Source organism: Lactuca virosa, chromosome 9, assembly GCF_052849685.1.
Source record: "Lactuca virosa cultivar CGN04683 chromosome 9, Lactuca_virosa_CGN04683_v6, whole genome shotgun sequence".
NCBI classification, from domain to species: domain Eukaryota; kingdom Viridiplantae; phylum Streptophyta; class Magnoliopsida; order Asterales; family Asteraceae; genus Lactuca; species Lactuca virosa.
This window is the reverse complement of record NC_136434.1, coordinates 118,480,242-118,493,060: the sequence shown is the minus strand read 5'-3', so window position 1 is coordinate 118,493,060 and position 12,819 is coordinate 118,480,242.

Sequence of the window (12,819 nt, the reverse complement as noted above, 5' to 3'; positions counted from 1 at the left end):
ACACATAAACATCAACATCCCACACACTTCATCAATGATTGTCCCACGTAAGATGTTGTGAGAAAAATCTAAAGAAATCATTCATAAGTACTAAATGAGTACAAAAACAAAAATGACTTATTTTGAAACAAAAAAATACTAAGGACTAAATGTGTACAAAAATATTAAGGACTAAATCTGTACAAAATGAGAAATATATTACCCTATTGAGTCATTTTTCCCGGCTAACCTGGAGTAACCGGTCATAAGGACTGAATGTGTACAGTTTAACAAGTTGAAGGGGGTAAATGTGGACGAAAAAAACTCAGTGACCAAATGTATACAAATCGAAAAATATATTACCCTTTTAAGTCATCATCCCTTACAAAAAAGAGTTTGATGCAAATGAAAAGAAAAAAATAATTATCTATCACAAAAATCCAAAATAACCATTTCGGGAATGGGAATTATTTTCACAAATACTCAAAATTGAAATTTCATATATATATATATATATATATATATATATATATATATATATATATATATATATATATATATATATATATATATATATATATATATATATATATATATATATATATATATATATGGGGTTGTTTTTGTAAGTTTCTTTGGATCTATTTAATTAAACAAACTAAATATTTTAATCCGATCCATTAATTTCGAGTTAAGTTATTTTTAGTTTGTTCCACTTATAATGAGAGAGGGTTTTCAAAGGTTATTAAATACAACCAAAGTTTTTCCTCTTCTAACGTGCTGAGTCAAACAGTGACGACTGGAAATCAGGTGGGATTTCAATTGGATAGAGATAACGTAGCGATTCGAGATGCCTTTAACAGAGGTGGTGTAGAAAACGTCCCATGGATCTGATGTCTTTAAACATAAGGGGTTTATGCGTGACCCATAAATTTGAGTGGTTGAAGAGGCTAAGTAGGGAAAATAAGATTTTGTTTTGTGGTATTCAAGAATTCAAGTTAGTTGTTATTCATGTTGATACTGGCAATTGGTGGGGATGTAATGATGTTGGTTTAGACTTCGTGGAATCCACTTAGAGATCAGGTGGAATTATTAGTTTTTGGGACAAGGGTATTTTTTCAGGATATCACCATTATTAAATCCCAGTTCTTTCTTGCTATCGTCGAGTATTGGAATGGTATTCCTAATGAAACAATTATTGTTAATGTGCATGCCCCTCAATTGCTGAAGCAGAAAAAAATGTTGTGGTCGAATCTTTTAAATTTAATCGCCTCTAGGCCAGGCAATTGGATTCTTTTTGGGGATTTTAATGCGGTGAGGAGGCCGAATGAGAGATTCACTTCTAATTTCTGTCCTAGAACTGCAGCTGCTTTTAATAAAATTTTCTCCAAATCGGGGTTGCTGGAATTAAGCATGGGAGGAAGGAGATTTACTTATTTTTGTGATGACAGATGCAAATTAAGCAAACTGGACCGGTTTTTGGTTAGTCCAAGTTTATTGTCATTTTTTCCTTCTGCTTCTGTCTTGGCCCTGCCGAGGGAGTACTCTGATCATTATCTTATTGTGCTCCGTACGAGTTATTTGAACTTTGCGCATCCACTTTTTAAAATTTTCAACTCGTGGCTATTCCGTGATGGTTTGGATTTGGTGGTTAACGAAGCCTGGGATAGCTTCATACGTGGTGGGGTTCTAGACCGTTACCTTTCAGACAAATTGAAACATGTTGAGGAGGCTGTCACAACTAGTACTCTCGGCTAGGAAATTTTGTCTACATGTAATCAACTTTTGATGTATTCTGCAACTTTAAGCTTGACAATATATGATGTTCATTCCAAGAACCAAATTCAATGCATGTTATACATTCAACATTGGGTTGTAACCCTAATGTTTCAATTCAATCTCAAAATGAGCCATGATCTTCTTACTGGGCCTAATGGGTCAGTAAACCTTCAATTTGGTTATGTTGGGCCAATGAACTCTATTTGGGCTCTAATTGGACCCACCTTCATTAAGATCTAGTCTTTTGGGTCATATTGGGCCTAGAATGGTTCATTTTATTTCTAATGGGCCATAATTGGTTTCATAAGCCCTAATGGGCCATAAACTCCATTTCTTTTATCCTATTGGGTCGTGAACCCTCATAAGGGCCCAATGGGCCGAGAACCATCTATTTGGGCCTCATAATATCGAAGTCAAGCATGTAACGCCCAAACTACTTCTCCTTTCTTCTCTTCTCCCTTATTCTCGGCCCAACTATTAAAAAAAAAGAATTTGCATGGAGTTAAATGGTGACACCTCATTGTTGTTTAGAGGATAACCAAGCCATTGCACATCATGTATCTAAGCATGTGTTAACCCTACATGTAATAACCTAGTTAACCCCTCCCTCTCTTCTTCTTAATCTTCGGCCGGACCCACCCCCCACCACCTTCACTTTTCTTTCATACTCTCTCAAATATCCTCTCAAGAACTCCCCTTTCCTCCTCAAAATTTCGTGAGTTTGTGTGTGTGTTTCAAGAGAACTTCATCAAGAATTCATCCATTTTGGTAAGCTACTCTTACTCAAGAAGTTTGACTTCATGATTTTGTTAAAACTTGTTACTCGTTTGCTCTTCAAACCATGATCTATGCACCATGAAGCTCTTAGAACTCGAAGAACTCATCAAGGGGGTACACTAGGCCGAAAACAACATCATTTCCTCACATCTCTTCATCAAAACCGAATCCAAACCTCAAAGTGAGTTCAGACCCCTTGTTTTCGGTTTTACTATGTTTTGGGGAAGGATACAAGTTGCTTATGTGATAGATCTATGTATTTGTGCATGTTTATGTGTGTTTTCTAAGTTATATGTTGTGATTATGTGAAGAAACTTCATAAATCTCGAAAACTCTATCAAATATTGACAATATTTGTAAACTAAAACACTTTATGCAACTTACCATAAAGATGAAAGTGTTAAACATGTTAAGGATGTTGAAAAACTAAACAAAATCTTGTAAAGGGACCATTTTTGACAAATGAACAAAAAGATGAAGCTTTTCTGATACTTATGTTTTTTTTCAAGGACCAAAGAGTCATTTTTGTATAAAAATGGGTCCTTATGATATTATGGTTTTAAAAAGGGCCAAAAGAGTAAATTTTTCACAAAAAGGGCTTAAATTGGGCCTTCACGGTTTTATGGGCCAAATTTGGAAAAATTATGACTTTTGTGGACTAAATTGTCATTTTAAACAAATTTGAGCCAAAAATGTTGTTTTTCGGTTAAAAAGGGCAGAAATTGCCAATTTTATTAAATTGGGCCGAAAATGTCAATTTTTATATAATTGGGCCAAAAATGTAATTTTTATATAATTGGGCCGAAGATGTCAATTTTCATAATATTGGGCCGAAAATGTTTTTCTTAACAAAAGTGGGCTAAAAATGTCATTTTAATTGAAATAAGCCCATAAATGTAAACTTTTGGTCTTAAGGGACCTAAAGTGTCAATTTTATCAAAAAGATGCCTAAATTGTAAATTTTCGGCTTAATGGGGCAAAACTGTCATCATTACAAAAAGTGGGCTTTGTATGTCATTTTGGAAAACTATCGAGCTAAAACTAACAATGTAATAACAAACTAACTAAAATACATCGATTACATGTTTATTGGGCCTAATACTTATATTTCATGTTTATTGGGCATTAGTGGTCCATTTACATGCTTATTGGGCCTGGATTATACATTACATGTTTATTGGGCCTTAGTGGTCCATTTACATGATTGTTGGGCCTGGACTATACATTACATGTTTATTGGGCCTTAGTGATCCATTTACATGCTTATTGGGTCTGGACTATACATTTCATGTTTATTGGGCCTTAGTGGTCCATTTACATGCTTATTGGGCCTGGAAATAACTTACATGTTTAGTGGGCCCTAGTTGTCCTTTTACATGTCTGTTGGGCCTCGTACATTCACATACATATTCGTTAGACTTTCGAATCATAAAACGTACACGGAAACATTATACATAACATAATACAATATTCACGTAAACTCAGTTAAGGATCTAGTGAGACATGTCGGTTGACACCTCTCGAGTGTACAATCGTAGCCTGTAGTTATAACCAGAGTCTCCTGGAGGCAGAGCGAGAGTTTGTGTATAGATCTATACGGGATGACACCCACACCTGAGCTGTTCGCTATAGTTAGACTAGGCCAGTCTAGGGTGACAAACCTTACCTTAAACAAGCCGGCGCCTGAAAATGCCACGACAAGCGAATTCGTCATAATCAAGTATGGTTAAAACGACTCGCATAGAGATTCTCTCCATCATAATTTTACGGAATACATATAAAATTTTGTCGATACGAAAACATACATACACTGATAATCGGTCTTAGGGTTTTGAGACCACGATACTTTTATAAACAGAAAATATCGGATTTTCTGGGGAAACATACAGTTAAACAATACCTTCTACTTACAACAGAAAATACAAGATTCTTTTCCAGATTACATTTTTATATACATTCCAAAAACAGAATACACACATGCATTAATACTTGATTTTGATACATCACTTTCAAACCATATTATAGAAAATATCGGATTTTCTGGTGTTTTACGAATAATACAAAACTTTTCATTCAAACATGCTTATGAATTCACCAACATTATATATGTTGACATTTTCAAAATAACTTGTATTCTCAGGGAATCGTTAAGCAGAAAGGTCAACAAGAACATGTGGAATTTGTCGTATTTTGTTACCATCATACATTGAACATTTTGGCATGTAATTTATGATACTATACTTGATGTAAACAATGTTGGTTGTATTTTGATATGTATGATGATGGTGTTGTCTTGTTTCAATTATATACATTGTGATGATATTACAAGATGAAGTCACCCAAGCCCCCAGACGTTTCCGCCGTCTGGTTCGGGGGTGTGACAGATTGGTATCAGATCATTGTTTATAGTGAACTGGCATATCTAATCATACTTGATATGGAACTATAAATACAATGGGACTAAAACACTCTGAATAAAATGATACCTAGGTATACATTAAAACTATAACACTAAAAGTCTCTGGAGGAAATTGAACACCGTGATTAAACCCGGACAGTTATGTAGTCATATTGGGGATAAGTATAGCCTGATCAACTATATTTATTCAAAATATGACCAACATGTGTTTGAGAGTAATCATGGCGGGAAATGGATCTAGAAGCTTACCTCGTATCCAAAACCTCTAAGGAACTCAAACTTAAATAATTAAAATACTATAGGAGTATTTTAAAATGCTATATACGTACTCTTATTACACGTCTCCCACCCCTCGTGCAGACACTATGGCCGGATTTCATCATCCTGGAGATCCCTATTTCCCCAACCAGGGGAATGGTGGATGGTTGGAGCCAGAGGAAGAACCAGAGGAAGAGCCTGAGGAAGAGCCTATAGGAGGACCGGCAAAACCGGTAGCTGACTCAGACGAGGAGGATGCTGATGGCAGCGATGCTGGTGACTCGGATACGGGGTCCGAAGTCATCAATCCGCCGTACATGGCCAGGGTGCCCCCATACAGGATGGGCCCCAATGGTCCTACGCCCCCATGGGCACACGACATCTGGAGATGGAGCTGCCAGCAAGGGGTGCGACCCCCATTTGGTATGAACTCGGACTACTACGACTTGAGTCATGGTGGACCCGCCGACTGAGCCTTGCCTGTGATAGTAAGGAGGACACGCGATATTGGCGAGCAGGCGCAGGCAACCGCTGGTCAGATGGTCGCCATGAGAGCCGTAGTTGAGAGAGCGGAGAGGATGACACATGAAGTAGTCAGGGACTACCAGGCGCGCCAGACAACATTGGAATCCCGGCTTCGGGCCGCTGAGCACCACCTGGCTAGACTTCAGGGCGCATCTACCTCTTCAGCACCACCAGACCCATTCACGTACCACCGTTATGGTTTTCTTTTATGTACTACCTTATGTATATCGACTACATGATTAAGTGACTACACTACTCATGGAGTCGTTACTCTGTCGAATTTTATTCCACTACGTGTATTGTATGCCTTATGTAGGCAAATTTTCATGTACTCAAAAGATTATCATTAATGAAAACGGCTGTATATTTTATCATGATGTTGTTATCTGCTATGTGTTCTATTACTTTTACTACATGTTGATTATATGCATTCACTCACTTATACACAACCGAATCACTGACACTGTGCTATAACCAAGAAATCGTGAAACTAAATACATTGGATACTCAACATCTTTCTGTTCCATGACAGAAAGATGCCTCAAAGACCAAACCGCGGAAACAACACGGCACTGACGCCACCAGAAATAAACTCAGCCGCATTCCAAGCGGCAGTGTCAGCTGCGGTGACTGCAGCACTGGCACAGATTCACAACGGAAACAACAGTGGAGGTAACGGGCAGGGAACCGGAAGCACAAATCAGGGAACAAATCACAGACCCACAAGAACCTGTACCTACAAAGACTTCACAAACGCCAAGCCTCGAACCTTCAACGGGACGGGAGGCGTAATAACCCTGAAAAGATGGATAGAAAAGGTGGAATCAGTGTTTGAGATCTGCGGATGTCCGGAGGAGTGCAAGGTCAAGTTTGCGGCCTGCACGTTCGTCGATCAAGCCCTCTCTTGGTGGAATGGTCACGTGGAGGCCATGACACTCCCGGTGGCGAACGCTATGCCATGGGAGGAGCTTAAGGAAATGTTGTTGGCCGAGTACTGTCCAAGGGGAGAAATCCATAAAATGGAGCAAGAGCTGTGGAACCTCACAGTTTAAAACTCTGACATCGATGCTTACATATCAAGGTTTAGTGATCTGTCTCTCTTGTGTCCAGGAACGATCACATCTGAAGGGATGAAGATTGAAAGATTTATTTGGGGATTGACTGCGCCAATCCAAGGGAATGTGATAGCAGCAAACCCGACCACGTATGACAGTGCAAAAAGACTAGCCAAGAAACTATACGACCATGGCAACAAAAATGGTGCCAAAGCAGGGGAAGCGGAAGTTAAAAAGGAAGGTGATAACAAGAAGGGTAAGAACAACAAGCGAAAGGGGCGACAAAACTCAGAGTCATCAAAGAAGCAACAAACAGTGGCTGTCCATGCTGCTACTCAAGCTACCACAATACCACATGCTCTAGCTTCATCCACACCAAATGCTCCCAAACAATACTTAGGGACCCTACCCAAGTGCAACAAATGCAATTTCCACCATCACAGAGAATGCAGGGAGATGCATTGCACAAGTTGCAACCGAAAGGGTCACACTGCAAGATACTGTAGAACTCAACCTCAACAGAACCAACAGTCGAACCACAACAACAACAACAATAATCGCAACAACAGTAACAACAACAACAATGCTGGGGCCAATTACACCTGCTATGGGTGTGGAGGAACCGGTCATTTCAAGCGCGACTGCCCCAAAGCAAACAACCATGGGGCAGGAACATCAGGAAGGGTATTGGCATTGGGTCAAGGTGAAGCAGTTCAGGACCCAACAGTTGTTACTGGTACGTTCCTACTTAACAACACATACGCATGCATCTTATTCGATAGTGGGGCGGAGCGAAGTTTCGTTAGTAATAAATTCAAATACTTACTAAATCAACAACCCCAGAAGCTCAACAAAGCCTTCACGGTGGAAATGGCTAATGGGAAAACTGAAACAACCAAAGATGTCTATGTAGGGTGCCAATTAACACTAAACAAACTCTCTTTTTCAAATAGATTTGATGCCAGTAAATATTAGGAGTTTTGATGTGATAATCGGCATGGATTGGTTAAGCCCCCATCGTGCTGATATTATGTGTCACGAGAAGGTCGTTCGCCTTCATCTCCCCAATCACGAAACCCTAATAATCTATGGTGATAAACCCGACGCCAATCTTCGCCTTATCTCGTGCATCAAGGCACAAAAGTGCCTACACAAGAAGAACTACATATTCCTCGCTCATGTTGTGGATAAGACCAAAGAAGAAGTAAACATTCAAGACATTCCAGTGGCATGTGAATTCCCGAATGTATTTCCAGAAGATGTTCTGGGAATACCCCCAGAAAGTCAGGTCGAATTCCGAATCGACCTAATACCAGGAGCCACATCAATTGCCAAATCACTCTACAGGTTAGCTCCCGCCGAAATGCAGGAGTTATCCAGCCAACTAAGCGAGTTGTTGAGCAAAGGATTCATCCGAACAACGCTTCTCACCCTGGGGAGCTCCGGTCTTGTTTGTCAAGAAAAAGGACGGATCCTTCAGAATGTGCATCGACTATAGAGAATTAAACAAGCTCACTGTCAAAAACCGATACCCACTTCCTCGGATTGACGATCTATTTGACCGGCTTCAAGGGGCTAGTTATTTTTCAAAAATAGATCTGAAATCTGGTTATCATCAACTCCGAGTTCAGGAAGAGGACATTCCAAAAACTGCCTTTCGAACTCGATACGGTCATTACGAATTTGCTGTGATGCCCTTCGGTCTAACAAATGCCTCCACTGCATTTATGGACCTCATGAATCGAGTCTGCTGCCCATTCCTTGATAAATTCGTGATTGTCTTCATCGACGATATTCTTATCTACTCTCGAAGCAAAGAAGAGCATGGTCAACACCTCCGTCAAATCTTGGAAACCCTAAGAGCTGAAAGATTGTATGCGAAGCTCTCCAAATGCGAGTTCTGGCTCCGCAGTGTAAAATTTTTGGGTCATGTAGTCAGCAAGGAAGGGATTCACCTAGATCCTTCCAAGATCAAAGCCATTGAGGGCTGGGCGATTCCGAAAACACCAACATAAATCCGTCAATTCTTGGGTCTCGCAGGCTACTACCGAAGGTTTATCCAGAATTTTTCCAAGATAGCCAAACCCCTTACCACATTGACACAAAAAGTGATGGGTTTTGCGCATTCTAAAAACTCCTAAGTGCACATGCAACCCTAAATACCTTGGATCTATGTTTTCTCTATTATACATGCAATTATGAACTTTCCAAGGTATTACCCTATCTAGCATACAATACTTGATACTTGGGTAATCAAATGGATAGAATACATACCTTTGTTTGATGTAGCTTGTCTCCATGAAGCTTGAGTGCCTAGTACCCCAAGTATGACACCTCAAATGGTTCACACAACACCAAATGCACATGGAATGACTTGAGAGAAATGGAACACTCCTTGAAATCGTCTAGCCCTCATATTCACACATTAGTGCACGATTTCTTGAGCCATGGGATTCTTTTATATGGTGGCTATTAGGGTTATACCATGTAACTCATAACTTTACCCATTCCTTATGCTCCATGGGTCACCCCATGGACTTAGTCCAACATAAGGAATCTTGGATCACAAGCCCACATATATAAGAATGAATGATTTACACAATCAACCCATATATTTAATTAGTCTCCTTTTGATCACTTAATTAATTCCAAATTAATTCTTGATCAATACTAATTAAATAACCTTATTAATATATTAGAACTTATAATATATTAACCAACCTTAAGTGTTATTTCTCTCATTATAGTCTATCCAAATGCATGATGCCATGCAACCCAAATGGACCATGCCGGGTCGGGTCAAGTCTTACCAATTATAGTTATGGACTTAGACATTAATCCAACAGTCTCCCAATTGGATAAGTCTAAAACTATTATTGCGTATGACTTCAGGAACCAATCAGCAATCGTAGCTCTCAAAAGCTTTTGTCGAACTCTGACCTTGTCGATGAACTCTGACCTTTGTCAATGACTTGTCCATTAGATAAGGGATCATATATTCCTCCATTCTAGATATCATATGGACTGAGACATGGATTATCAATCATTCTCTCTGTCCATTTGTTGTTTCCCGATTTCCGATTCATGATGACTGACTGATTGAACAAATCAAATCAGTCCTGGCTTGGCCAAGCACTCACATGTATCATCTTTAAATCATCGAGGGGCCCACATATATCGCTTTTATCCCGAAGGTAAAAGGAATGGATAAACTTCGACTCATATGGCTTGTTCTACTACTTGTTGAATCATACACAAAGACACGTTTTATAACATCGAGTTACCAAATGCGTTTTCGTGCAATCAATGTATAACCAACTCATAGTAACAACTCATATCTCTAGGTTTGAAGAATATAAGATATTATCGTCTCATGATCACTCGTGATAAAATCCATGAAGTGATTCAAATGAGCGCGGGTTGAATCCAATACTCAGAACTAATGAGCACTCATGAGTGTTGTAGCACCACTTTGTCCACCAACTTGGACCTCTACAAACCAACCCATGACAGTCTTGATTCATATCTACTTCCAACATATGACCGACTGTGGATGGTTTGAATAACTTAATCATTCAGGAAGAGCGACTTAGTTATTCTGGAAGTCAAAACATGCAATGTGAAACACAAGAATAAATGAATCAAATATGGTATCAAACCCTATGAATATAAATAAACACTTTTATTTATCACCATACTGATTACTCATTATTCATTGTTTCGGTTTTATCAACTTTATACTTGAATTAAGAACACTAGTTGTCCCATGCTCCAAGCATGTACACTATGTTTTTCTTAAACAATAGCTTTGCCATACACCAAGTATGCACTCTATGTTTGTCTATGATCCTTACTTTGTGAAATAAACCAATTGAACATAATTTCAATGATTCTAATTTCACACTCCCAAATCCTTATCGAAAAAATGTGAGAATTTCAAATTCCTATCATTTATCGAAATCTGTTTAGATTTTAAACTTATATGCACTGACCCTCCTGTAATGAATATGTACAAAGTCACAAAGACTTGTCAACAGTCATTATAAGGTATTCCAATGGAGATCAACTCCATGGAAACTAAGTCTCATATTCAAAGTACATTGCTTTGGACATGCTTCTTGCATTAAGTTTTCTAATCTTACACAGATAACTTCCACCTATGGAGACAACTCCATATTCTCATTTTGACTATCACTTCTGAATAAGAGATGCCTTTTTTCAGAATATGTCAATATGGTCCTTCCAAAATTAGCACTATACTTCCAACTGTCCCTGAGCAACCAATCTTTGGTAAACCTCAGATTGTCCTCGACAATTGCTTAATCATTTTAGTCATATCCAATTCTAGACCTTTTCCCTTCTTAATGCCTCTGGGCATTTGGAAAAATTTAGAAATGACAAATATTATAGCACATGCAATCGATCCTGTACCCAAAGCAAATGGTACACGATTCATGATGTCTCACATAAAGACATGATTCTAGACCAGTCTTTTGCTACAATATTTTTATTTGCCATGTTTTCAAAATTTGACTATGAAGAGGGATGCCGTAATCATAATCGAATTTTGAGAACGCAATATATAGAATTTCCTTAAGTTGAACCAATCCAACATGAAATTCATATATATATTCTTGACTAAAGATGATTAAGGTCTCAATCTAAGCCTTTAGAACTGAAATGAAGTATATCCTCTCCCTTAATTATAGCAAAACAACTTTTTCAATCCCTACAGCCTCACGAATTGAAACTTTTGTTTTCTATAATTAACATTGCTAACTTGCAACACTAACAATAATTATCATGCTCCCACTAACATGATGATTATTAGCATAACACTTATGCTCCCACTAGCTTTGACATGTACTCAGAAATCAGCTGGATTTCTAGAAATCAATACTTTATTGACTTCCTTACCAAAGTTCAGATTTCTGATACGAGATGCTTTGATAAAACTTTATCAAAATCATACACCTTTCCTTAGATAGCATGCATGTGTGTCTAAACAATTTCAGAACTATGAAAAGGGATGCCGTAATCATAGTCTCAATTGTTTAGACCTTTTGCCATCTGCTTCAAATCTACTTGGTGGAAGTGTTTCCTCACCATCATTTTCATGAATCGGAGAGAAACCTTATGACCCTTAGATTTTATGGTGTATGTGTTCTTATCCATGTGAATCGTCAAAACCATAGTCACAAGACAAGGATAATGACAAATCCAAACTCATATGGACTGAACTTATGCAATCTTAACTTCTTGCCACCTGGCAGTACAGGGTCTGCCATTGCTTCCAAGTTGTTATGCAACCAATTGAGAACTTTCAGAACTCCTATGCAAAGCCAACTTTAACTGGAATGGGCATAGAATATGTCAACATGATAGGTTATAAACCTCAAGTCGTGTGCTAGTGAAGAACCTCAGGTTTTATTCTTGATTAGTTCTTGAAATTCTTTTTAGGATATTTAAGACTCCCACTGTCCTCTTGTTATATAAGACTATCTTGCCAAATATTCAAGAGATAGTGCGGATTCTTTATCAAGACAAACACTTCACACAATTGGCCTTAGTTGGTCTTTGTTTAATCCAAAACATCACAACTTACCAACTTCAAATGTACAAGAGTAGGACACTTTTACTCTTACATTTGACAAGTGTTATAAACCTTTCTTTAACATATGTCACTCAACTTATAGTCTTGGAGTATGACTCTAAGACTTGTTTTGAAACGAAGTATGACTCATCTTCTTGATTTAACCATTTCAACAATTCATGACTCCTCTTCTTAGTCATAAGAATGCACTAAGATGTCCTTAGAAGACCAATTGTGATGTGGTTCTTTAATCATTAAGATGATCACAAAACATGATACTAAAGTACTCTCCCATCTTTTCAGATTTGAGAAACTTTTATCTGTCTGCCTAATTTGATTCTTCCCATTCGTTCTGCCATACATTGAGACTTTTCCAATGTTTCAGAATTATACTTAAACTTGTAAGTATAACCATATTTACTAAAATTTAGTAA